Raw genomic sequence first — 27,396 nt, forward strand, 5'->3', positions numbered from 1 at the left:
CATAAACCGTCTGCCGGAAATAGCGGGGGACCGGGGGTCTAAAGAGATGGAGGAACTGAGGGAAATCCAGGTTAGTCGGGAAGTGGTGTTAGGTAAATTAAATGGATTAAAGGCAGATAAATCCCCAGGGCCAGATAGGCTGCATCCCAGAGTGCTTAAGGAAGTAGCCTCAGAAATAGTGGATGCATTAGTGATAATTTTTCAAAACTCTTTAGATTCTGGAGTAGTTCCTGAGGACTGGAGGGTAGCTAATGTAATCCCACTTTTTAAAAAGGGAGGGAGAGAGAAAACGGGGAATTATAGACCAGTTAGCCTAACATCGGTAGTGGGGAAAATGCTAGAGTCAGTTATTAAAGATGTGATAGCTTTACATTTGGAAAGTGGAGAAATCATCGGACAAAGTCAGCATGGATTTACCAAAGGCAAATCATGTCTGACGAATCTTATAGAATTTTTCGAGGATGTAACTAGTAGAGTGGATAAGGGAGAACCAGTCGATGTGTTATATCTGGACTTTCAGAAGGCCTTCGACAAGGTCCCACATAGGAGATTGGTGTACAAACTTAAAGCACACGGTATTGAGGGTTCAGTGTTGAGGTGGATAGAAAATTGGTTGGCGGACAGGAAGCAAAGAGTAGGAATAAACGGGTCCTTTTCGGAATGGCAGGCAGTGACTAGTGGGGTACCGCAAGGCTCAGTACTGGGACCCCAGTTATTTACAGTGTATATTAATGATTTGGACGAGGGAATTGAATGCAAATCTCTAAGTTTGCGGATGACACGAAGCTGGGTGGCAGTGTTAGCTGCGAGGAGGATGCTAGGAGGTTGCAGAGTGACTTGGATAGATTAGGCGAGTGGGCAAATGCATGGCAGATGCAATATAATGTGGATAAATGTGAGGTTATCCACTTTGGCGGCAAGAACAGGAAAACAGAGTATTATCTGAATGGTGACCGATTGGGAGAAGGGGAGATGCAACGTGACCTGGGTGTCATGGTGCACCAGTCATTGAAAGCAAGCATGCAGTTGCAGCAGGCAGTGAAGAAAGCGAATGGTATGTTGGCATTCATAGCAAGAGGATTTGAGTTTAGGAGCAGGGAGGTTCTGCTGCAGTTGTACAGGGCCTTGGTGAGACCGCACCTGGAGTATTGTGTGCAGTTTTGGTCTCCTAACCTGAGGAAAGACGTTCTTGCCTTAGAGGGAGTACAGAGAAGGTTCACCAGATTGATCCCTGGGATGGCGGGACTTACATATGAGGAAAGACTAGACTGGGAAAGACTGGGCTTGTACTCGCTGGAATTTAGAAGACTGAGGGGGGATCTTATAGAAACATATAAAATTCTTCAGGGGTTGGAGAGGCTAGATGCGGGAAAATTGTTCCCGATGTTGGGGGAGTCCAGAACCAGGGGTCACAGCTTAAGGATAAGGGGGAAGTCTTTTAGGACCGAGATGAGAAAACATTTCTTCACACAGAGAGTGGTGAGTCTGTGGAATTCTCTGCCACAGAAGGTAGTTGAGGCCAGTTCATTAGCTATATTTAAGAGGGAGTTAGATGTGGCTCTTTTTGCTAAAGGGATCAGGGGGTATGGAGAGAAGGCAGGTACAGGCTACTGAGCTGAATGATCAGCCATGATCATATTGAATGGCGGTGCAGGCTCGAAGGGCCGAATGGCCTACTCCTGCACCTATTTTCTATGTTTCTATGTTTCTATGTTTCTATGTTTCTATTCACAGAGCCCCGAATTGCAAATGTTTGATTTTCCTCTTTCTATCGACAGAACATTATTCACAATCAGGCTTTAGAGAGAAGTTTGGATATACAAAGTTTGCAACACACCTCCATTGAGATGCTCACCCATATTAGTACACAAATGGTATTTACACACTGCCTGTGAGATCAACATATCAATAAAATCACAGCAATAGGAATTATCTGGAGGATTCAGTGCCTGGCTATCTTTTGGCTGGCAAACAATAAAAAGATTAGCCAGCATCAAATAAAAATCTCTTCCATTCACTTCTGATGGAAGCAAAAAACAAACATGACCTTTTTTAATAGAAATATGCTCTTTCTATTTCATGCGACGAGGTGAGATCAACATGAGCTGGAGGCAGGAGGTGAAACTTCATCGCTGATTTCTGTCAAATTCATAGCAAATCTTGAGTACCACACACTTGTCATGGCTCCAAGAAAACTCAGGTCACGAAGCCCAGCTTATTATTAGAACAATTCCCCCTGAATTTGTTTGTGGGTTGACGTACCAGCGACATAACAAAATTATTTATCCAAACATCCAAAGAGTTTTCATTTCCAACTCAGTCAATATCAATCCCCATAATGTGCACAGATCAATATCACAAGCTTGGCACTTTGTTGTATCTGGATACATAAGAGTTTTCTTTCCTTCCTTTACACAACATGGACAGCGCTGGTAAGACCAAGACATAAAGTGCTGGAGTAACTCAATGGGTCAGGCAGCATTTTTTTGGAACATGGATAGGCGACGTTGCGGGTTGGGGCCCTTCCTCAGACTGATTGTGGGGGGAGGGGGAAGAAAGCAGGAAGAGAGGAGGGACTGGGCAAAGCCTGGCAGGTATTAGGCAGATATAGGTGAGGGAGGTTTTGATAGGCAGATGGTTGGGCAAAGGCCAGAGATGAAAACTCAGAAGGTGTGAGACAAAAGGATTGAAGAGTTGTGAATTGTGAAGTGAGAAGAGGGAATGTAGGTGGAGGGGGATGGGAGAAATAGGTGTGAGTCCAGGTGTGGCACAGAGGAAGGCGGTGGGGGGGGGGAGGGGTGTGGAATAAAAAGGGGGAGGGCAGAGGAGTTGTAGTTACCTAAAATTAGAGAATTCGATATTTAAATTGGGCTGTAAGCTACCCAAGCAGAATATGAGGTGCTGTCCCTCAGTTTGTGTGTGATTCTTAGAACAGCTTGTACTGGAGCCTACCAGGGAGAAGGCAATTCTGGATTTAGTGTTGTGTAATAATCCTGATCTGATAAGGGGACTAGAGGTAAAAGAGCCATTAGGAGGCAGTGATCACAACATGATAAATTTTACTCTGCAAATGGAAAGGCAGAAGGGAAAATCGGAAGTGTCGGTATTACAGTATAGCAAAGGGGATTACAGAGGCATGAGGCAGGAGCTGGCCAAAATTGACTGGAAGGAGGCCCTAGCAGGGAAGACGGTAGAACAGCAATGGCAGGTATTCCTGGGAATAATGCAGAGGTTGCAGGATCAATTTATTCCAAAGAGGTGGAAAGACTCTAAGGGGAGTAAGAGACACCTGTGGCTGACAAGGGAAGTCAGGGACAGCATAAAAATTAAGGAGAGGAAATATAACATAGCAAAGAAGAGTGGGAAGACAGAGGATTGGGACTCTTTTAAAGAGCAACAAAAGTTAACTAAAAAGGCAATACGGGGAGAAAAGATGAGGTACGAGGGTAAACTAGCCAATAATATAAAGGAGGATAGCAAAAGTTTTTTTAGGTACGTGAAGAGGAAAAAAATAGTCAAGGCAAATGTGGGTCCCTTGAAGACAGAAGCAGGGGAATTTATTATGGGGAACAAAGAAATGGCAGACGAGTTAAACCGTTACTTTGGATCTGTCTTCACTGAGGAAGATACACACAATCTCCCAAATGTTCTAGGGGCCGGAGAACCTAGGGTGATGGAGGAACTGAAGGAAATCCACATTTGGCAGGAAATGGTTTTGGGTAGTCTGATGGGACTGAAGGCTGATAAATCCCCAGGGCCTGATGGTCTGCATCCCAGGGTACTTAAGGAGGTGGCTCTAGAAATAGTGGAAGCATTGGAGATCATTTTTCAATGTTCTATAGATTCAGGATCAGTTCCTGTGGATTGGAGGATAGCAAATGTTATCCCACTTTTTAAGAAAGGAGGGAGAGAGAAAATGGGTAATTATAGACCAGTTAGTCTGACATCAGTGGTGGGGAAGATGCTGGAGTCAATTATAAAAGACGAAATTGCTGAGCATTTGGATAGCAATAACAGGATCATTCCGAGTCAGCATGGATTTACGAAGGGGAAATCATGCTTGACAAATCTACTGGAATTTTTTGAGGATGTAAATAGGAAAATTGACAGGGGAGAGTCAGTGGATGTGGTGTACCTCGACTTTCAGAAAGCCTTCGACAAGGTCCCACATAGGAGATTAGTGGGCAAAATTAGGGCACATGGTATTGGGGGTAGGGCACTGACATGGATAGAAAATTGGTTGACAGACAGAAAGCAAAGAGTGGGGATAAATGGGTCCCTTTCGGAATGGCAGGCAGTGACCAGTGGGGTACCGCAAGGTTCGGTGCTGGGACCCCAGCTATTTACAATATACATTAATGACTTAGACGAAGGGATTAAAAGTACCATTAGCAAATTTGCAGATGATGCTAAGCTGGGGGGTAGTGTGAATTGTGAGGAAGATGCAATAAGGCTGCAGGGTGACTTGGACAGGTTGTGTGAGTGGGCGGATACATGGCAGATGCAGTTTAATGTAGATAAGTGTGAGGTTATTCACTTTGGAAGTAAGAATAGAAAGGCAGATTATTATCTGAATGGTGTCAAGTTAGGAGGAGGGGGAGTTCAACGAGATCTGGGTGTCCTAGTGCATCAGTCAATGAAAGGAAGCAATTTATTCACAAAATGCTGGAGTAACTCAGCAGGTCGGGCAGCATCTCGGGAGAGAAGGAATGGGTGACGTTTCGGGTCGAGACCCTTCTTCAGACTGATGTCGGGGGTGGGACAAAGGAAGGATATAGGTGGAGACAGGAAGATAGAGGGAGATCTGGGAAGACAAATCGATTTATTCACAAAATGCTGGAGTAACTCAGCAGGTCGGGCAGCATCTCGGGAGAGAAGGAATGGGTGACGTTTCGGGTCGAGACCCTTCTTCAGCATGCAGGTACAGCAGGCAGTGAAGAAAGCCAATGGAATGTTGGCCTTCATAACAAGAGGAGTTGAGTATAGGAGCAAAGAGGTCCTTCTACAGTTGTACCGGGCCCTGGTGAGACTGCACCTGGAGTACTGTGTGCAGTTTTGGTTTCCAAATTTGAGGAAGGATATTCTTGCTATGGAGGGCGTGCAGCGTAGGTTCACTAGTTTAATTCCCGGAATGGCGGGACTGTCGTATGTTGAAAGGCTGGAGCGATTGGGCTTGTATACACTGGAATTTAGAAGGATGAGGGGGGATCTTATTGAAACATATAAGATAATTAGGGGATTGGACACATCAGAGGCAGGAAACATGTTCCCAATGTTGGGGGAGTCCAGAACAAGGGGCCACAGTTTAAGAATAAGCGGTAGGCCATTTAGAACGGAGATGAGGAAGAACTTTTTCAGTGAGAGAGTGGTGAAGGTGTGGAATTCTCTGCCTCAGAAGGCAGTGGAGGCCAGTTCGTTGGATGCTTTCAAGAGAGAGCTGGATAGAGCTCTTAAGGATAGCGGAGTGAGGGGGTATGGGGAGAAGGCAGGAACGGGGTACTGATTGAGAGTGATCAGCCATGATCGCATTGAATGGCGGTGCTGGCTCGAAGGGCTGAATGGCCTACTCCTGCACCTATTGTCTATTGTCTATTGCCTCACTCTAGAATGGAGGAGGCCCAGAACAGAAAGGTCCTTATGAGAATGGGAAGTGGGGTTAAAATGATTAGCAACCAGAAGATCCAATAGGCCCTGGCGGACTGAGTGCAAGTGTTTGGCGAAACGGTCGTCGAGGTGATGCTTGGTCCTTGTCGATGTACAGGAGGCTACATCGGGAACATCGGATTCAATAGATTAAGTTAGAGAAGGTGCACGTGAAGCTCTGTCTCACCTGGAAGGACTGCTGGGGTCCCTGGATGGGGGTGAGGGAGGAGGTATAGTGACAGGCGTTACATCTCCTGCGGTTGGAAGGGTAGGTTCCTGGGAATGGGATTATTGAACCAAAGAGTTGAGCAGGAAGCAGAGATGGGAAGATGTGACTAATGGTGGGATCATGCTAGAGATGATGTAATTGTTGGATGCAGAGGCTGATGGAGTGGAGGGTGAGGACCAGGGGAAATCTGTCCTTGTTCCTTCTGGGGCGAACGGGAGCAAAAGCAGAACTACAGGACACGAAGGGAAAACGGGTGAGGGATCCATCTATGACAGCAGCAGGAGCAGAACTAAGGGAGTGCTCTCCTCCCCCTTTTAAAATATGCTTGTACATCTGTCCCAATATAGTGCTAACAACCCAACAGTATGCACGTTGAATGCAACTACAACACCCCCCCCCAACCCTCTTCTTCCTCCACCCCTGCACATCCCCCTTCCCCCTCTCTCCTGTCCCCCAATTGGACTCCCCTTCTATTTTTTCCCACCCCTCCCCCTCCACCTACATTCCTCCCTTTGGCTTCACAATTTGCAGAGTCGCACAGATAGAACACAGAGAGAGTAACAACATTCACTGGTCACATATTTATATAGTTCAATACAGCAGACAGTAACTTTCTTACCAGTAGTAACTTCTTAGCCCAATCACACATACACAGCAGGCAGCACATGGTTACAGAGAACCAAAACTAACTTTTCAGCGATTGTCACATGGTTTCAGGGAAATGAACTAAACTTTGTGATGTCATTACCACTCATTCTAAACAGCCATCTTCCAGTCGCAGAGTATCCGACTCTTGTATATTCACACATGGACTCAATTGGCCAAAGGACCTGTTTCCACATTGTATCTCTAAGTCAAAAGATTGCATTGTATAGATGCCATGCGCTGCTGCCGTGTTACTGATGTTAAATGGTGATAATATTTTGGATAATTGATTGGGTACCAGTTAAACTGGCTTTGTCTTGAACATTGCCGAAGCCTTTGATGCTATTGCAGTTATCACATTCAGTTGCAACTAAAATATGTTATTTAATGCTTATGGCTTACACATGGCCAAATTGATTGACTTTATCTTCCCGGGAGGTAGCAACCAGGACAGATTGTACTTTCTACTGCGTTCTGCAGATAATAAAGAAATGACTAAGAGCTGACCTGAATGTGATAGAATGGCATAAGCATCTATTGTATCTCTACTTTTATTTCCTCTTAAAATGTTTCATAAAATCTACCTCGAAGCATTTGGTCATCTGCCGCTATATCTCCTTCTAGTCCTTGATGTGGAATTTTGTTTGATAATGCTTCTGAATTCAGCCTGGAGCATTACAGACTCTGTTGTCATAGTTGTTGGAAGGAACACAAGGAGAAAGGCTAAATATTCATTTCACACTGAATCTGAATGTTGTGATTATTGCTTAAAGCCTTGAACTGCGCTGTGTAATGTGATTTTCAGCACCTATAACATGAATAAATAATGGCTGAGGTTCCCTTGCATAATGTGCTACTGATATATTTCATGTTCCTAATGTGTGGTGTGCATTAAAAAGCAATCGCACATTGACCTTGAGTTTAAATGGATAATTGGCAGGTGTTCTCACATGGAGCCTGATGGTGCGATTCATCAGCCAATAGATCCAGAGACAGTACCTGGCTCACTGCAGTGTGCAGGTCAGTGCATTACAGACGTCCACATCTGCACATTGCAACACATGCGTCAGGAACCTGCCACAAATCAGGTCCTGATGCCCCTGCTTTCTTGTTCTACTGTGAGACTCCAGTGAATCCAGGGTGGAGGTCAGGCACACTTAGCTGCGGTGCAGTATCTGGTCTTTCACCTTCACACAGTCATCGCTGGAGCAGGTGTGCAACCATATTCGTTGAAATGGAGTCAACAACCAGCATAAATACAGAGAAGTGTTATACTTTTCAGAATTACAAAAAAAACATTTTAAATTAATTTATCACTTATGTGTTTAGAGTGTTATGGGTTTATGTAATCTTTAGCTGCCTTGAACATTTCAAGCTGTTTTTAATATGCACCCGGTTAACATAGTCATTTAGAACCAGTTCAATGGCCTTGCTTAACACGTGTTGTGGAAAGGTCATCAAGGTTGTTAGGGACTGGGGCCTCAAGTGTCCACTGCCTTTTGTCCAGTTGCCTCTCACCAGCCAAGGTTTTAAGAAAGAAGATGGAGAGGAAACGGGGAACAATTGTCCTGTTCAACTGACATTGGAACCAGTGTAAACATGGATTATTATTAAAATAATATTAGTACATTTAGAAAATAGTAATACAGTATGTCGTCGAGTAGATAAGGGGGAGCCAATTGATATAGTATATTTGTATTGTTGAGTATATCCTTCAAAGAAGGTTAGCATACAAGGGGAGAGCATGTGGAATTGGCAATGATGCACTCGCTTAGATTGGCAGTTGATTAATGGATAAAAAATAAAGGGTAAAACTAATTGGGTACTTTCAGATTGTTGGGCTATGACAAGTAGCAGGGATTTGAACTTGGGTTCAGACTAACCAAACCTACTTTCATGATGATAAAACCAAATGTAACATTTCCAATTTTGCCGTGACATAAAATTAAGTGGATATATGAGAAGTAATGAGCACACAAAGAGGCTTCAAGGATATATTGACAAGCTGTGTGAGAGGTTGAAGCACTATGTGGACAATAGACAATACGTGCAGGAGGAGACCATTCGGCCCTTCGAGCCAGCACCGCCATTCAATGTGATCATGGCTGATCATTCTCAATCAGTACCTCGTTCCTGCCTTCTCCCCATACCTCCTGACTCCGCTATCCTTAAGAGCTCTATCCAGCTCTCTCTTGAATGCATTCAGAGAATTGGCCTCCACTGCCTTCTCCACTGGAGAAGTGAGAGATGATCCACTAGAATATAAATAATGGATGTAATGTTGAGGCTTTACATGACACTGATCAGACTACATTTGGAGTATTGTAAGCAGTTTTCAGCCCCAGATCTGTGAAGGGATGTGCTGGCATTGGAGAGGGTCCAGACGGGGTTTACAAGAATTATCCCAGGGATGATTGGGTGAATGGATGATAAGCGTTTGATAGCATTGGGCCTGTACTCACTGGACCTTAGAAGAATGGGGGGGGGGGGTCTGATTCAAATGCAATGGTCTTCTAGGTCTCTAACAGAGAATTAGATTCACATTGATATGGTACCTGGCTGTTCTTCATGAAAAGGGTGCTTGCTGATCTTTTCCATCCAGCTAAGTGAGCAGAACCTATAGTGTCTCATCTAAAATATGGCACCTCCTGCAATGCACTGGGGTATCAACCCAAATTCCTAAAATCTGGAGTAAGAATATTTTATTTCGGAGTTCATTGCATTGCAGAACCATAGGAAATTTAAATTGCAAATGTTAGCAGTTGGTCTGTCATGGTTGTAGCAGTAGGAAAAGTGCAACCAGGTGAATCCCACCTGTCAGCCCTAAGTCTACGGCATGCAGTGAACTTTCTTCCTCCTGTTTTTCTCAAATCATAGGAAACTCATGAATTCTCAATCATCGACCGCATTGAAATCTTAGAGTGAATTTCTTTAGGACATCAATGAATCACAGAAAATGGGTATGGTGGGCAAATGGATCATTGTATTAAATGGCCATCAAGCATTCCATCTATGTCTGATCCAAATAGTTAAATCAGAGGGAAAGTGGGAAAAGGGATAGAAAACAGACTGAGAAGGAAAATAGCATGTTAGCAAAATATTTGTGTTCAGTGCTAGAAGATGCTGGACTTCGTGAACTCAAAGCTTCCATTGCTCAGCATTTCAGCTCATTCACATTTGCAACATTTAACCAACTGCTTCAACTTGAAACCTCATGGTTATATATAAAAGAGAACACAAGCTATTCAAGTTTTACCTCGGAGCGTTACAACTGTATTGATTTATTTTTAATTAATTGCAGCAGTTTCCAGGCGACTCAGCCTCCCTGTTTTCAAACTTTTCTCATGTTGAATCACTTTTGCAGCATACCTGCTTGATGCCTGTATGGACCTTTCCACGAGGAATTGCATTGGATTTTGGGCAAACCAACTAAATCTGTCAATCTTTCTGCAGTAACTTGAAGCTTCCATCGACAGTGCTGGTGACGAATGGTACAAGTGCTTTTCAGGACAAGGTAGGTAAACATACAAAATAGGGTAGGGACCAGAAGGCCAAGCTGATATTATTAAATGAATAATGACAGTAGGAGTCTCATGGGGTTTAGATTGGAGGAAAAGCCTGTTTATGAGCTGTATATTTCATGTTATTTGGTGTGGATTCTAATGGATTGCTCAGAGGCTTGAATTTGCCAACTCGATTACTTCAATTAAGGGAATATTTGAAATAAAATACATGTTTATGTTGCACATTTTCACACCCTACTGCACTTTAGAGTCCTTTTGTGAAACATTGCCTATTATACTGTTGGCAGTGTATAATGAGCATAGCAAGGAATTGATCAATAATAAGATTGTTTAATTACTGAGGAAAGAATGTTCCCAATACACCTGGGATTTCTGCTCAGTTCTCCATAATACTGGGTTGGAACTTGTTAACTTTGTTGGAACTTAAACTTCAGTTTAACTTCCATTAACGTAGCTTGCCCTCAATAATGCGCTAGAATATTAATACAGATGTTTTTTCTCAAGTCACCCAGAGAGTTGTAAATCTACCAAGAGAGTTGTGAATTTGTGGAATTCTCTGCCTCAGAAGGCAGTGGAGGCCGATTCACTGGAACTCAAAAGAGAGTTAGATAGAGCTCTTAGGGCTTGCGGAATCAAGGGATCTGGGGAGAAGGCAGGAACGGGGTACTGATTGTGGATGATCAGCCATGATCACATTGAATGGCGGTGCTGGCTCGAAGGGCCAAATGGCCTACTCCAGCACCTATTTTGTATGTATCTAAGATTTTGGGGATGGATAATCTTCAATCCCCAATCTTCTAAATTAGGGATAAAGATCTCCTCCCAGGGAAACACTTTATTATTGCTATTACCATGACTGGAGAACAATACAATGCACCTCATATTTTGTTTAACGCACAACTTAACGGTATAAACATTGAATTGGCTAATTCTCCAATGTAACCCCTCCTCCCCCTTTCCTGAGACCCCACCTTGGTGTACATCTATTTCCCCCATTATTCTGCCCTTCCCCCCCATATCCCATCCTCTGACGTTATATTTCACTCCACTTCTCCCCTATTGCCTCATGTTCATCTCTAGCCATTGTTCCCCCATCTGCCAAACCCTGTGTTGATCTATCACTTGCCAGACTTTGTCTCACCCCCATCTCTTTTCAAAGTTTCATCCCACTACCACAATAGTGTCCCAATAAGAAACGTCGCCTATCCATTCCCTCCACAGATGATGCTTGAGCTGCTGAGTTACTCTCGGCACTTTGTGTTTTGCCCAAGATTCCAGCATTTGCAGTTCTTTATGTCCTCAATGCATATGGTGCAGTCAGGAACTGTAGGAGAAACTTATTATGATTTGGGGTATTCCAGTGGTTTAAAAAATATATCAACAGTCAACAGAGCTTTATTTGTCATTCGGTACCAAGGTACCGAACGAAATTACATAGCAGTCACACAAAAAAAAAGAACACAAGACACATGACCCCAACACAAACGTCCATCACAGTGACTCCAAACACCCCCTCACTGTGATGGAGGCAACAAAACTTCCACTCTCTTCCCCACGCCCACGGACAGACAGCTCGTCCCCGACCGACCCGCACAGTCCCCGCAAGGATATGTTTGTTCTTAACTTGTCCTTTAATACACATTTGATGTAATGTTTATGAAATAGGTTAAATTAATACGACATAATAAGCAATTCTGATTTTGAATATATTTTTCATTTCTTTGACTTTTGAGATTTTAAAGCAAAAATAAGCATTTTCAACGTCTCAGACTATATTTTTCATCTCTTTGCAGTCTTTGACTGAAAAGGAATGACTTTTGAGGTTTTAAAGCAAAAATAAGCATTTTCAACATTTCAGACTTTGTTTTCCATACATTATCAGTACATATTTAATAATTTCAATGAAATTTGGAGCAAGCCAAAGTGGAATCCAAGCCACATTCTATTCTTTGTGGGATAACCGACTACAGTCCTTGTTTCAATTATTACTCCATGCTACTATTCCTAATCTTGGACCTTGCAGGGAATTAGTTGTCAATAGTCACAAGGTTAATTTCTGTCATAGAAATATAGAAAATAGGTGCAGGAGTAGGCCATTTGGCCCTTCGAGTCAGCACTGCCATTCAATATGATCATGGTTGATTATCCAAAATCAGTACCCTGTTCATTTTCCCCATATCCCTTGATTCCATTAGCCCTAAGAACTATATCTAACTCTCTCTTGAAAACATCCAGTAAATTGGTATCTCCCGGTTGCTAAATACTTTAATTCTCCTTCCCATTCCCACACAGACCTTTCTGTCCTAGGTCTCCTCCATTGTCAGAGTGAGGCTAAACACAAATTGGAGGAACAGCATCTCATATTTCGCTTGGGCAGCTTACAGCCCAGTGGTATGAATATGATTTCTCTCACTTCGCCCTTCTTTTGTGTAGTGTACTTATGAAGCCTATATGATCTGCTGAATGGTTCTGAGAGGAATTTTTAATCAGCAGGTAGTTAATCTGTGGAACTCATTGCCACAGAGGGCAAGTCAGTGGATATTTTTAAGGCAGAGATAGACAAATTCTTGATTAGAATTCTACTGCCTTCTGTGGCAGAGAATTCCACAGATTCACAACTCTTTGGGTGAAAATGTTTTTCCTCATCTCAGTTCCTAAATGGCCTACACCTACACTGTGACCACTGGTTCTGGACTCCTCCAACATCAGGAACATTTTTCCTGCTTCTAGCCTGTCCAATCCCTTAAGAATTGTATATGATTCTATAAGATCCCCTCTCATCCTTCTAAATTCCAGTGAATTATTCCAGTCATTAAAGTGAAATGTAATGTGTTCAGGACCAATGATGTCAGCAATGCTTATTTCCCTAATTTTAATCATTCTACATTGCAGATTTGATGCTAAATATAAAATAGGAATGACTTTTGGGATTTTAAAGCAAAAATAAACATTTAAGATGGTCAAATGTAACTTTATTAAAATTATAATCAAATGTCAAGTATATTATGCGATTTCTACCCTCCCCCCACTTTATATCGGACTTATATTGCAGTGGATGGGCTGTGAACTTGTCAAAGTGGTATGTAATAAATACAGCAGTCACAGGCCCTTCCACTCAACTTGCTCATGCCAAGCACAATGCCCATCTACATTAATCCCACCTCCCCATGTTTGGCCAATATCGACCTTTGCTATGCATTTACCTGTTCATGTGTCTTTTAAATGCTGTTATAGTATCTGTCTCAATTATTTCCTCTGGCAACTCATTCCATATACCCACCGCACTGTGTGATAAAATTACTCCTGAGGTTCCTATTAAATCTTTCCCCTCTCACTTTAAATCTATGTTCTCTGATTATTGATTCTCCTACTAGGATAGGAGACAAACGGGTGTTGGTAAACTCTGGGCGCCTACCCTGTCTATTCTACTTGTGATCTTATACACCTCGAAAAGATCAGACCTTAATCTCCTGCACGCTAATGAATAGTCTTTTGTCCTGTCCCGACCATATCCATGTGGCATCTCAAAGCAGAAAAGGCGTGGTCGTCAAAATACTTTTTTTTAGCTTAACAGGCGTTTTGGCCCAGCGAGTCTGCGTCAACCAGTGATCTCCGTGCACATTGGGGACAGTTTACAATGCACACTATCCTGCACATTGGGGACAATTTACAATCTTTACCGAAGCTAATTAACCTACAGTGTAGGAAGGAACTGCAGCGTTACATGTTTGCATACCTTTCATTCATTTGCTCTATATCTCTCCATATCACCGTCTCGTTTCCCTTTTCTGACTCTCGGTCTGAAGGGTCTCAACCCAAAACGTCACCTGTTCCTTTTCTCCAGAAAAAATGCTGTCTGACCAGCTGTGTCACTCCAGCTTTTTGTGTCAATCTTCTAATTAGCCGACAAACCTGTTGGTCTTTGGAGTGTGGGAGGAAACCGGCGCACCCGGAGAAAACTCACGCCGTCATAGGGAGAACGTACAAACTTCGATTTATTCACAAAATGCTGGAGTAACTCAGCAGGTCGGGCAGCATCTCGAGAGAGAAGGAATGGGTGACGTTTCGGGTCGAGACCCTTCTACGTACAAGCTTCGTACAGACAGCACCTGTCGTCTGGATTGAACCCGGGAGTCTGGCGCTGCAAGACAACAACTCTAACGCTGCCAACGTTGGGTTGTTGAAACGGAGCAGGTGGGAAAGTTGGTGAAACGGAGCAGGTGGGAAGTTGCACTTGCGAATCACTTAGATCATGAACCAAGAAGGTCGCCTCCGAGATTCCCCCGTCACTCCATGGATGGAGTAACTATGTGCTCCATCTCCATGCAAGTTCACGTTGCCTTAAGGCGTTACACGACATCCTTATAACGGTATCTCCTCCCCGTTTCCAATCTTAATTTCTGAAGTTGGAGAAATATCGGTGGCTGGATACTTCTCCGCTCGCTCGCTTGCAGGCAGCGTTGCCAGTCACGGCGCTTGCTCCCTCCCCCCTCCAGCTCAGTGTGCCACAGGTGTTGTACAAAACAAGGAGTTGAATAGTTGGGGGCGCTTTGTACTCACTTTGCAGCTGCAGGAGCATAGCGGGGATGCAGTGGGAGCGACTACCAGTAAGTGAAGGCGCATGGATTTGCCTGAAACTGGTTGAGGAATCTCTCAAGGATATAAAGAAAGCAATTTGTCTCTATGGCTTTAATCAATAAATAAATACGCCAATAGATAGATATACATGTAGATTTATTGTAAATCCGACCACTGCTGGCCTATCATGCTGCAGCAACTCAGCGGATCTGTGGAGCATACAGATAGGGTCGGAACACTTCAAAAACTTTTTTTTTTTGCAAACCCGCATGTTTCTCATGTAAAAATGGAAACAGTTTGAGAACGTAAAACAAATAACTCAGCCATCGTACTAAATTTGCAGATTTTGGATGCACGCAATCGAGTGCTTGTTGTTAAGAAAGTACTCTTATTCATACTTGATTCTTGTATTTTGTTAAACCCCAGGGTTTAAAAGCTAAAGCGTGTAGTTTACAGATACAGCGAGGAAACAGACCATTCGACCCGACCAGCAATTACCCCACACACTTATTCTATCCCACACACTAGGGACAATTTGCAGATGTCAATTAATCTACAAACCTGCACATCTTTCTTTGGAGTGTGGGAGTTAACCGGAGCTCCTGGAGAAAACCCACGTACAAACTCCACACAGACAGCACCCGTTGTCAGGTAGACGCAAAATGCTGGAGTAACTCAGCGGGTCAGGCAGTATCTCTGGAGAGAAGGAATGGGTGACGTTTCAGGTCGAGACCCTTCTTCAGACTGATCGTGCCCGGAGTCAGGCTCGAACCCGGGTCTCTGGCGCTGTAAGGCAGCAACCATACCACTACGCCACCCACATTTATTCTGGAGAAGAGTCTAATTATCGCTCCAGTTAGGTTTGTCAAGTGTTAATTAATAGCAGTTCACAGGGTCTGCAACATATAGTAAGTACTGTTTACAACAGTGTTTGTTTAAGCGAAGGAAAGTTCTGTGTCTCTGATTCCTCAATTACAAATGTTACAAATGTTTCAATGTTTTATTTGTGTCTAGCACTTAACAAGTGTATGTGTCTGTGTTTTTTTCCTGCCCTTTGTGGGGAAATTTCAGTTTTGTCACTGCTATCAGATATCTCGCTGCGAAGTGCTCTGGTGTTATTTCTGTGTTTTGATGTAATCTAACCTCGCTGCCATCTCCGGCCTGGTGTGACACGCTGCCGGCATGTGGCTGGCGTGGAAAGGTCATGTGGAAAAATGGATGAGGCACATGGGCAACATCATGGGATCACATGCGCCGGATAAATACGTTTGACTTGATTCAAAGCTCGTTGAAGTTCATGATCTTTGAAAATTATGGTTTCTACGGTTTCTATTCAGTAGAAAAATGCTCATCAGTGGTAGACTGACTATTCATGTCTGGAAAGGATCCCCTGTTGTTCAATTTTCAGTCGCAAGTTTCGCCTTGACGAAACTAATAGATAAAAAAAAACATCGGAGCAAACATTTGGTTTTGTTCCAACGTTTGTAATCTATGGAATCTATGGAAAGGGGTTCAGTTTCCTACTTATTTGACCTTAAATCAATAAAACATGGAGACAAGAGAGAAGTTGCAACGTTAAACTAGCCCTGGGGTTAATTATCACATCAGTCCAATAAACTACTTTTTGCCAAATATTATGGACGGCAAATTGTCCCCCCCCCCTCCCCCAGCTGGTTATAAGGTTTAAACACCTTTTTTTTTTGTATCATTGTTATTTTCACTTTCTGTAGGAGGAGTGTATTTGTACATATTGTATAATGGTGCAAGGCATTGTGAGCAACTTCTTTAGCCAACAGCAAAAAAAAAAAAAAAAAAAAGCTGGAGGGTGTTGGATAAGGAAAGAGTGAAATGTAAAGCTGGAGGGAGGGATATATGTAGAATGGGACAAGATTTAGGTTATTTTTGACACGTATACGAAGGTATAGTGAAAAAGTTTTGTTTGCTGCTATCAAATCAGATAATACTATTACATGAATACGATCAAGCCAAGCTTGAATACAAAAGAGTGCACATATGGTTCTCAGATAACAATTGCAGAAAACAAGTCTGACGTCCACAATGAGGTAGGTTGGAGAATTGGGACTGCACCCTAGTTTATGGAAGGATCGTTCAAAGGTCCCGAGGAGAAGAGGATGATCCTGAATCGGCACACTTTCGAGCTTCTATCTTCTGCCCCACAGACGTGTAGGTGGATTCAGTAGTGGGGTGTCTGGACTGGGCTATACCACAACTCTTTGCAATTTATTGCAGTCTTGGGCAGAATTGTTCTCACACCAAGCTTGCTTTTGAACCAAAAAGGGTTTTCTAACCCAATTTCTAATTTTTACTTTGGAGCGAAACTGCTTTGATATTTTGAGATCTTGACACAAAAACTTTGATGCATATTAGATTCCAGTTTGAATAATCAAATATTTTAAACTGACGACATGTACAGATTTCCTTCATTTGTCTTTGGGAAGACTTTAGAACCTAGACTGTGGTAATGGCATAAAGATGCTATGAGTTTCAGTACTTAGTAACAGGAATTAAACTTTGGTTATTTAACCTGTTACTACCCAAATGTTTCTGCTGTTTAATTGAACTTTAGAATAAATTGTTGCCCAAAATAATTAAATACAAACTGACAATGTATTTTTCCAGCATATGTACACTGGCATTTATTTTTTTAAATTGGTCAATTTTATTTTATTATTGGTTTTAACCCTATTCAAGTGTGTTTAGTTGAATAAGAAATGTTTATAACTGCTCCATGAAATTCAACATTAATGTGTAAAGTAACAAGTCAATTAATATGATTACCATCACATTTACCTCAAAAACAATAAAATGGTCCTTTGCAGCATGAATGAAATGTACACGCTCATTATGTCTATTAATGCCTTCATCCAATGCATTGTTATGACTAAATTAGTCAGGAAGATACTGAAATTCTTGTCAAATTTGGTGAGTGCAACCACCTGAAACAATTTTGTTGAGCAAGTGGCAAATAATTGGGCTGAATGAACTGACAAGGGACCATTGACTTAATTTTATAATTAAACAAAAATAGTAAATTGTGGTGGTAGCGGACATTCAGCACTAGATAAAAGGTATAATTAAGTGACTTGTAACATTGATCCTGTGGTAGGATTTTACAAGGTCAAAGCTTAAATTGGATATTCCAGTTTATGATGTTTTTAATTTATTTTTATGCATGGTACCTTGCAAACCTGAATTGAGCTGCACTCAGTACCCTCACAGGGTTCACCTATGTAGTTGGTCTTTATCTTGGCTGTAATAAAGCACCAATATTTTCCAACAGAAATGGCAGGAAAAAATTTCTAATATCTCATCCTGAGCTGTGAGGGGGAAATTAGTTCATTATCACATTGCAGCCGATTGCCCTTGATAGAAATGACAACTAAAGAAAAACTATGGATGCTGTGATAGTTTAATAAAATGCTGATTTATGTCAGGCAGACATAAGAAATGGTTAACATTTTTGGGGCAATAAAGTTGCAGAACTGGAAGATGGGAAAGTGTCTAATATTAAATGCTATGACCAGTATAACAGTCCCAATATTATTGGTCTTTATTATTGTTGGCACTACCAAATGTGTTTTATATTTTCTATTTGCATATGTTCATTTATGACTAAATTATGCATTCAGACCTGACCTTTTGATATTTGAATGGACTGAATAAAAATGGATAAGCATGAATAATCCTAATGGACTGAATTGGTCTATGATGAACAATCCAATACAATAATTGTGAATGAGGAATCACCAAACCATAGATAGATTCCCAGAGTAATGTCGTAAATGTAAGTTAACTATCAAATTCTGGCACCTCAACAAAAGATTAGTTTTTTTGTGTTATAATGCAGAGGTTTCAAATGTGCATTTTTTTTGTATGAAACTCTGGGCAATGTTGGTATGCAATCACCAGCAATTTATGGACAGGTGGGGAATTGCCTAATTATTTTGAGAAATCTTGTAGAATATTCTCTGGGCATGTTGAATGCTGGAAATCTGACCACTACATTCATTCAGGTGCTGATAAAACACTGAATATACATAATTGGATTTGGTTGTCTGACTGTTCATTCATTCCAAGGTATGACCTTGCATTCAGCTGGTCTACATATTTCCATTCCAATTCTGCAATCAAAATTGACTCTGCTTTAGCTGGATGTGAATGATGAACTGCAGTTTCCCATTTACTTAAAGTTGGAGGATACAGAATGGATTTAGACCGATAGAGTCATAAAACTCTATTGCACAGAAATGGGTGCTTTGGCCCACATTGTCCATGTCAATATATTGGGCTAGTTGCATTTGGCCCACAGTCCTCTAAACCCAACTTATCCATATATATTTTAATTGTTGCAACTGTATTTGCATCTGCAGCTTTCTCTGTCAGTGCATTTCAAATATGACTATCTTCTGAGTGAAAACGTTGCAGATTGATTTCTTCAGGCCATGACCCTTCAGACTGATTTAAGGAAATTGATGTATTTTGAGAGACCAAGAAAATGGCACTAAAATAGTGTCCCAACCCAAACGTCACCTATCCATGCTTTCCAGAGATGCTGCCTGTTCTGAGTTACTCACACTCTCTCCATTTTCCTGTGCTGTCCAAATCCATTGATTTCCTTAATAAATCTCTAAACTAAACTGGAAATCTCTTGGCCTCTGTTTTGAAAGGCCTTAATCACCATGTCTCTGCAGCCCTGCTGGATAGTGAATTCCAAAGATTCATTATTCTCTGCACAGAGACATTTTCTTCTTTTTTTAGTCCAAAATAGTTTACTCAGCATTCTGTGGTTGTCTGACTCTAGATTCCTCAACCTGAGGAAATGTCCTCCCTATACTGAGCCTTTTGTGCTCTATTAGAATTGTGTGTTTTATGAGATCTGTTCTCCTAAACTCTAGAGAATGAATCTCTCCTAGATCATGAACAGTTGGAGCCCAAGCACTGGTACCTGTTTGATTTCTTTGGCTAGTCAACATGGGCAGGATCTGTCTGTTCTCAAGTTATGCTCAAACCTTGTTGACTAGCTTCTTATCATATCATATCATATATATACAGCCGGAAACAGGCCTTTTCGGCCCTCCAAGTCCGTGCTGCCCAGTGATCCCCACACATTAGCACTATCCTACACCCACTAGGGACAATTTTTACATTTACCCAGCCAATTAACCTACAAACCTGTACGTCTTTGGAGTGTGGGAGGAAACCGAAGATCTCGGAGTAAACCCACGCAGGTCACGGGGAGAACGTACAAACTCCTTACAGTGCAGCACCCGTAGTCAGGATCGAACCTGAGTCTCCGGCGCTGCATTCGCTGTAAAGCAGCAACTCTACCGCTGCGCTACCGTGCCGCAGGTGGGACATTTATCAAAAGTAATTTTAAGAAATGACATACAGCACATCTGCTTGTTCCCTTCATCTACTCAATGTAACTTTTTCAAAGAACTCAAATTAGACATTGTCCACCTTTGATAAATTTAATCTGACTCTATTCAATCGTATTATTCTTTTCAAAGCATTTTATTGCATCCTTCACGGAAAGACTTAATCAACTTAACCATCATTGACGTTTGGCTAACAGGCCACTAGTTCCCTATTTTATTGCTCTCTCCCCCTCTCTAGTGTAACAAGATTATGCTTACCACCAGTCATCTAAGGTGATGACACCTACATCAATTAATAACAAGAAATGACTAACCCAGCTTGGTCTGAAAGGGAACCAATTCTTTAAATCTATGCCACTTCCAAGGATGTTTAAACAACTGCTGCTCCACGCGGCTGTTAGGAATAGAATAGTACATTCAATTGTGATATATTTTAACTTTGGTGCTTATTTATTGCACCTGTTCAACTAAAAGGCATTGGGTAGCAAATGCTGCATTTTAATTTTCTATTGGGCATGAGAAAAGCTAGCTACCTTTATGATACAACAACATTGATGCCTCTGTGTCTGCCATTCTCTTGAGTAGTGAGCTGCTTTGCTTAATCTCTTAACAGAACCTTGAATCAGAGTTCCCTGGTCCCTCAACCAATGGGAAGAATTGTATTTGACTATGTATCGAAATTATGCATATTCTTGGATGAATTTGTCAACCCTCTCATCAACTTTTAAGACTCACAATTCCACTTTCTCCAAACTAATTTTTGGGGGTAAAATCTCTATCGGAACTATTGGCCTGTTCTGTTTCTGTATTCAATTCATCTGTTTATAAAGCCTAAGGTCTCTCATGGTTTGCTAGCTACTCCTCAACTTGTCCTACGCATCTGTACTATTGAACCACCAGTGTTCCTCGTGCCTGTTGTGCTTTCTTTGCACATATCAGAATATAGTGTACACAATTGGGTTTATAATTGCCTCTCTTTCATAAAAATTCTTATATGTTCTTTAAATGGACTCATCAAAACCATTTTAAGGCCCCTTTTGTCTCTTCTAATCTACTGCTTGAGTCCTTTCCTCCTTTCTTTATATTCCTCAAAGGCCCTGTCTGATTCTACACTCCTAAACCTTGCATGTGCTTTTGGAGTAATGGATTTAAAAGATTATCTGCCTTCCGGGGTGAAGAAATATCCATCCTGAATGGCTGAACCCTAGTTACAGACCTAGTGAAACATCGACCCCATCTGATCCTGCAAAGCCCTGTAAAAAAACTGTAGGCTTCAATTACATCACTTTCCATTTTAGACTTGAATAAAAGTCCAATCTCTCTCTTATCTGATGAAAGTGTCACCCTGGGATCAATCAGGTGAAACCTTGCTGCCTTCTCTATATTGTAAGTATCTCCTTCCTCTAGTGGGGTTAATGAATCAGATGTATTATTCCAAATGTAGACTCATTGGGAAGCTATACAATTGAAGCAAGGTATCCTTATTATTTTTGTCAAGTCCTCTTGCAACAACATCTAATACATTATTTGCCTTCCTGGTTGCTTGATATAACTGCATAAAAACATTAAATGACTTGTGGATGAAGACGTCCAGGCTCTCCAATATTTTATTATTCGGGGATGGTGGGATGGAATTTTGCCTTTCGATCTTTTCAGCAAAGTGGGTGACCTTATTTTATTTCTACAAAAAAATATATCAAATGTCTGTCTTCACCTCTTTATTTAACCCCCATCTTGCTGATGTAGGATAGCTGAGGATCTCTTCACAATGCGCACTGTATCATCAGTAAATGTGGATATATGCACTCTATTTCCTCATTCTAATCATTTGAACATATGCGACTCTGCACATTTTTGTAAAAAAAACTCCAGTCATAGGCTTCCATGGTATAAATGTGACCTTTTGTTTCCATTGCTAGCTTTTGACTAGTCTGTCTGCCCTACAGTGAATTGCTACCCCACAATTCACACCCATCTATCATCATCAGTCTCTGCATACATTTGTTTTGTAATTTCATGCAGTTTTTTTCCAAAGGCATTCTGAAAGTCTCAATGCATCACATCAACTAAATCCCTCTAACCTATTTTGTTAATGTTGACTTATAAAAAACATTCTGAACAGGATTGTCAAACGTAACTTTTCCTTTTGTAATTCAGTTAATTCTACCCAATCCTGACATTATTTTTCATGTGCACTTCCATAATCAATTTCACTTTCCACTGACTGGTTAGCATCGAACAAAAGCTTTTTTGCTGTACCTCTGTAAATGTGACAATAAACTAAACTGAACTTCAGTTTTGGCATTTTCCCTTCTGCTATTAGGCTACGTGGTTTTAATTCCCAACATTTTCTCTTCTTAATGGTTATTATTGCCTGATGGAAGGTTCAGTGAGTAGAGGCCTCCAACACAACAGATATGCAAGGACAACAGTAATTAAAGGTTACCACAAGAATAATACCTGGGCCTGGTATATCAAGTAGGGTCGCATATGTTTTGAACCATCATTAACTACTACACCAAACTGAAAGGTCCAAGGGTGGATAAGTCACCTGGACTGGATGGTCTGCATCCCAGGGTTCTGAAGGAGGTGGCCTCAGAGGTTGTGGAGGCATTAGTTGTGATATTTCAAGAATATCAGATAGGAGTGGTTCCTGAAGGTTGGAAAATTGTGAATATCACCCCGATGTACAAGAAGAGAGCAAAGCAGAAGAGCAGAAACTCTTGGCCAGTTAGCCTGACTCCGGTGGTTGGTAAGATTTTAGAGTCAATTATAAAGGATGAGGTTACACAATACTGTACCTGGAAGTTCACGATAAAATAGGCTGAAGTCTGCATGCTATTGTGAAGGGAAGATCTTGCCTGACGAATCTGCTGGGGTTTGAGGAAGTTAATAGCGGGACAGTCAGAGGGGAGGCTGTAGATGTTGTTTACCTAGAGTTTCAGAAGGCCTTCGATCAGGCTGCTGGGGAAGATGAGTGCCCATGGTATTAACGAGAAGATACTAGCATGGATAGTGGGTTGGCTGGATGGCAGAAGGCAAAGAATTGCAAAAAAAGGTGTTTTTTCAGGTTGGCTGCCAGTGGCTCGTGGAGTTCTGCAATGGTTGGTGCTGGGGCCTACAAATTTTTACTCTACAAATTGAGAGGGAGAAGGGAAAATCGGAAGTGTCAGTATTACAGTATAGCAAAGGGGATTACAGAGGCATGAAGCAGGAGCTGGCCAAAATTGATTGGAAGGAGGCCCGAGCAGGGAAGACAGTGGAACAGCAATGGCAGGTATTCCTGGGAATAATGCAGTTGCAGGATCAATTTATGCCAAAGAGGAGGAAAGATTCTAAGGGGAGTAAGAGACACCTGTGGCTGACAAGGGAAGTCAAGGACAGCATAAAAATAAAAGAGAAGAAGTATAACATAGCAAAGAAGAGTGGGAAGCCAGAGGATTGGGACTCTTTTAAAGAGCAACAGAAGATAACTAAAAAGGCAATACGGGGAGAAAAATGAGGTACGAGGGTAAACTAGCCAATAATATAAAGGAGGATAGTAAAAGCTTTTTTAGGTATGTGTAGAGGAAAAAAATAGTCAAGGCAAATGTGGGTCCCTTGAAGACAGAAGCAGGGGAATGTATTATGGGAAACAAGAAAATGGCAGACGAGTTGAACCGGTACTTTGGATTTGTCTTCACTAAGGAGGATACAAATAATCTCCCAGATGTTCTAGTGGCCAGAGATCCTAGGGTGACGGAGGAACTGGAGGAAATCCACATTAGGCAGGAAAAAGTTTTGGGTAGACTGATGGGAATGAAGGCTGATAAATCCCCAGGGCCTGATGGTCTGCATCCCAGGGTACTTAAGGAGGTGGGTCTAGAAATTGTGGATGCATTGTTGATCATTTTCCAATGTTCTATAGATTCAGGGTCAGTTCCTGTGGATTGGAGGGTAGTTAATGTTATCCCACTTTTTAAGAAAGAAGGGAGAGAGAAAACGGGAAATTATAGACCAGTTAGTCTGACATCAGTGGTGGGGAAGATGCTGGAGTCGATTATAAAAGAAGAAATTGCGGAGCATTTGGATAGCAGTAACAGGATCGTTCCGAGTCAGCATGGATCTACGAAGGGGAAATCATGCTTGACTAATCTACTGGTATTTTTTGAGGATGTAACTGGGAAAATTGACGGGAGAGTCAGCGGATGTGGTGTACCTCGACTTTCAGAAAGCCTTCAACAAGGTCCCACATAGGAGATTAGTGGGCAAAATTAGAGCACATGGTATTGGAGGTAGGGTTCTGACATGGATAGAAAATTGGTTGACAGACAGAAAGCAAAGAGTGGGGATAAATGGGTCCCTTTCAGAATGGCAGGCAGTGACTAGTGGGGTACCGCAAGGCTCGGTGCTGGGACCGCAGCTATTTTCAATATACATCAATGACTTGGATGAAGGGATTAAAAGTACCATTAGCAAATCTGCAGATGATACAAAGCTGGGTGGCAGTGTGAACTGTGAGGAAGATGCTATGAGGTTTCAGGGTGACTTGGACAGGTTGTGTGAGTGGGCGGATGCATGGCAGATGCAGTTTAATGTGGATAAGTGTGAGGTTATCCACTTTGGTGGTAAGAATAGGAAGGCAGATAATTGTCTGAATGGTGTCAAGTTAGGAAAAGGGGACGTACAACGAGATCTGGGTGTCCTAGTGCATCTGTCACTGAAGGGAAGCATGCAGGTACAGCAGGCAATAAAGAAAGCCAATGGAATGTTGGCCTTCATAACAAGAGGAGTTGAGCATAGAAGCAAACAGGACCTTCTGCAGTTGTGCCGGGCCCTAGTGAGACCGCACCTGGAGTATTGTGTGCAGTTTTGTTCTCCAAATTTGAGGAAGGATATTCTTGCTATTGAGGGCATGCAGCGCAGGTTTACTAAGTTAATTCCCTGAATGGCGGGACTGTCATATGTTGAAAGACTGGAGCGACTAGGCTTGTATACACTGGAATTTAGAAGGATGAGAGGGGATCTTATCGAAACGTATAAGATTATTAAGGGGTTGGACACGTTAGAGGCAGGAAACACGTTCCCACTGTTGGAGGAGTCCAGAACCAGGGGCCACAGTTTAAGAATAAGGGGTAGGCCATTTAGAACGGAGATGAGGAAAAACTTTTTCAGTCAGAGAGTTGTGAATCTGTGGAATTCTCTGCCTCAGAAGGCAGTGGAGGCCAATTCTCTGAATGCATTCAAGAGAGATCTAGATAGAGCTCTTAAGGATAGTCGAGTCAGGGGGTATGGGGAGAAGGCAGGAACGGTGTACTGATTGAGAATGATCAGCCATGATCACATTGAATGGCGGTGCTGGCTCGAAGGGGCCGAATGGCCTACTCCTGCACCTATTGTCTATTTTCTATTGGGGCCATTTCTCTTCACGTTGAATATTAATGATTTGAATAAGGGAATTGAAGGCTTTGTGGCCATGCTTGCAGATGATGCTAAGATAGGTGGAGGGGCAGGCAGTGTAGAGGAAGCAAGGACTCTTCAGAAGGACTTGGATAGTTTAGGAGAGTGGGCATAAAAGTGGCAGATGAAATTCAGTATAGCAAAGTGTGGAGTCTTACATTTTGGTAATAAGGATAAAGGCATAAATTATTTTCTAAATGGAGAGAGAATTCAGAAATCGGAGGTGCAAAGGGACTTGGGAGTGCTGGTGCAGGTCTCCCAAAAAGTTAATTTGCAAGTCGAATCTGTAGTAAAGAATGCAAATTCATTTATATCAAGAGGACTGGAATACAAAAACAGAACTGTAATGCTGAGGCTCTATAAGGCATTGGTCAGGCCGCATTTGGCGTACTGTGAGCAAATTTGGTCCTCATTTCTGAGAAAGAATGTGGATCCAAAGGAGGTTTACAAAGGAGGTTTACAAGAATAATTCCAGGAATGAGTGGGCTAGCATATAATGAGTGTTTGACCGCACTGGGCCTCGACTCGCTGGAGTTTAGAAGGTTGGCGGGGGACATCATTGAAACTTACAGAATAATGAAAGGCATAGATAGAGTGGATGTGGAAAGGATGTTTCCACTGGTTGGGGTGTCTCGGACCAGAGGTCATAGCCTCAGAATTAAAGGGCACTATTTTAGAAAGGAGGTGAGGAGGAACTTCTTTTGTCAGAGGGTAATTAATCTGTGGAACTCATTGCCACAGAGGGCTGTGGAGGCCATCAGTGGATATTTTTAAGGCAGTGATAGACAAGTTCTTGATTAGAACGGGTGTCAAAGGTTATGGGGAGAAGGCAGGAAAATAGGATTGAGGCAGAGATCAGCCATGGTGGAGTAGACTCGATGGGCTGAATGGCCTAATTCTTCTACGATAACTTGTGAACCAGTCTTTCCCTTTAATCCTTGCCTCTAATTTTTAGTCAGTCTGTAGTCATAGATTTTCATAGACTAGAGGGCATAACGTTCAGGTGAAAGGGGTAAAAGATTAAAGGAGATATGTGGAGCGGGCTTTTTCATGCAGAGATTGGTGGGTGCTTGGAGTGTGCAGCTAGGGGTGATGGTGGATGCGACAGTGGCATTTAAGAAACCTTTAGATGGGCATGTGGATATGCAAGGAATGGATGGATAGAATTATGTGCAGGCAAAGGAGATTGTTTAGCTTGGCATCATGTTTGGCACAGACATTGTGGGCCAAAGGGCCAGTTACTGTTCTCTATTCTCCAATATACAATGACAGCTTTTGCCTGCCATATCGGTTGCTCATTTTAAATTCCCTCAAGTCCCATGAAATTTATGTATGTAGAGGAAAGAAACAATGGAGTTTCCTGCACGTGATGTGAGTGGGGAAACTTGATATTGCATCTACAATTCGATGCACTATCGGTATTTTGAGAAGGGTTTGTATATTGGTTGGCCTGTAATGTCTTTTAGCATTGCAGGTTTCAGCTGGGGTTCAAGTGGTAGCACAGAGTTAGAAGGTTGTGTCTTAAGTCACACTCCTGAGATTTATTTGTACAAATTTATGCTGGCACTCCAGAGAAGTTTTCTTTCAGAAGAAAATGTTAATCTGGAGCTGCCTTTGTTCTGTTAGGTGGACATAAAAGATTCCACCACACTGAAGATGATCCAGAGAGATTCCTTTGATGTCTTGCCAACATTTATCCTTTAATCAACATTGTTAAAACCCACATTATTTGTATCACATTGCAGTGTGAGAATTGGCTGGCTAAATTACAATAGTAATTATGCTGCAAAATTGCTACTTTGGCTCTGAAGTGTTGTGGGACATAATTTTAATGCACTTGTTTTTTTTTGTTCCATTACTCTGTAACGTGTTGCATTCCAAAATGGCTCTTCTCGTAGTCTTCATAAGATCGCTCCCCTTGCACCAACTGCATATTACT

The sequence above is a fragment of the Rhinoraja longicauda genome, chromosome 2, assembly GCF_053455715.1.
Source record: "Rhinoraja longicauda isolate Sanriku21f chromosome 2, sRhiLon1.1, whole genome shotgun sequence".
Classification (NCBI taxonomy): domain Eukaryota; kingdom Metazoa; phylum Chordata; class Chondrichthyes; order Rajiformes; family Arhynchobatidae; genus Rhinoraja; species Rhinoraja longicauda.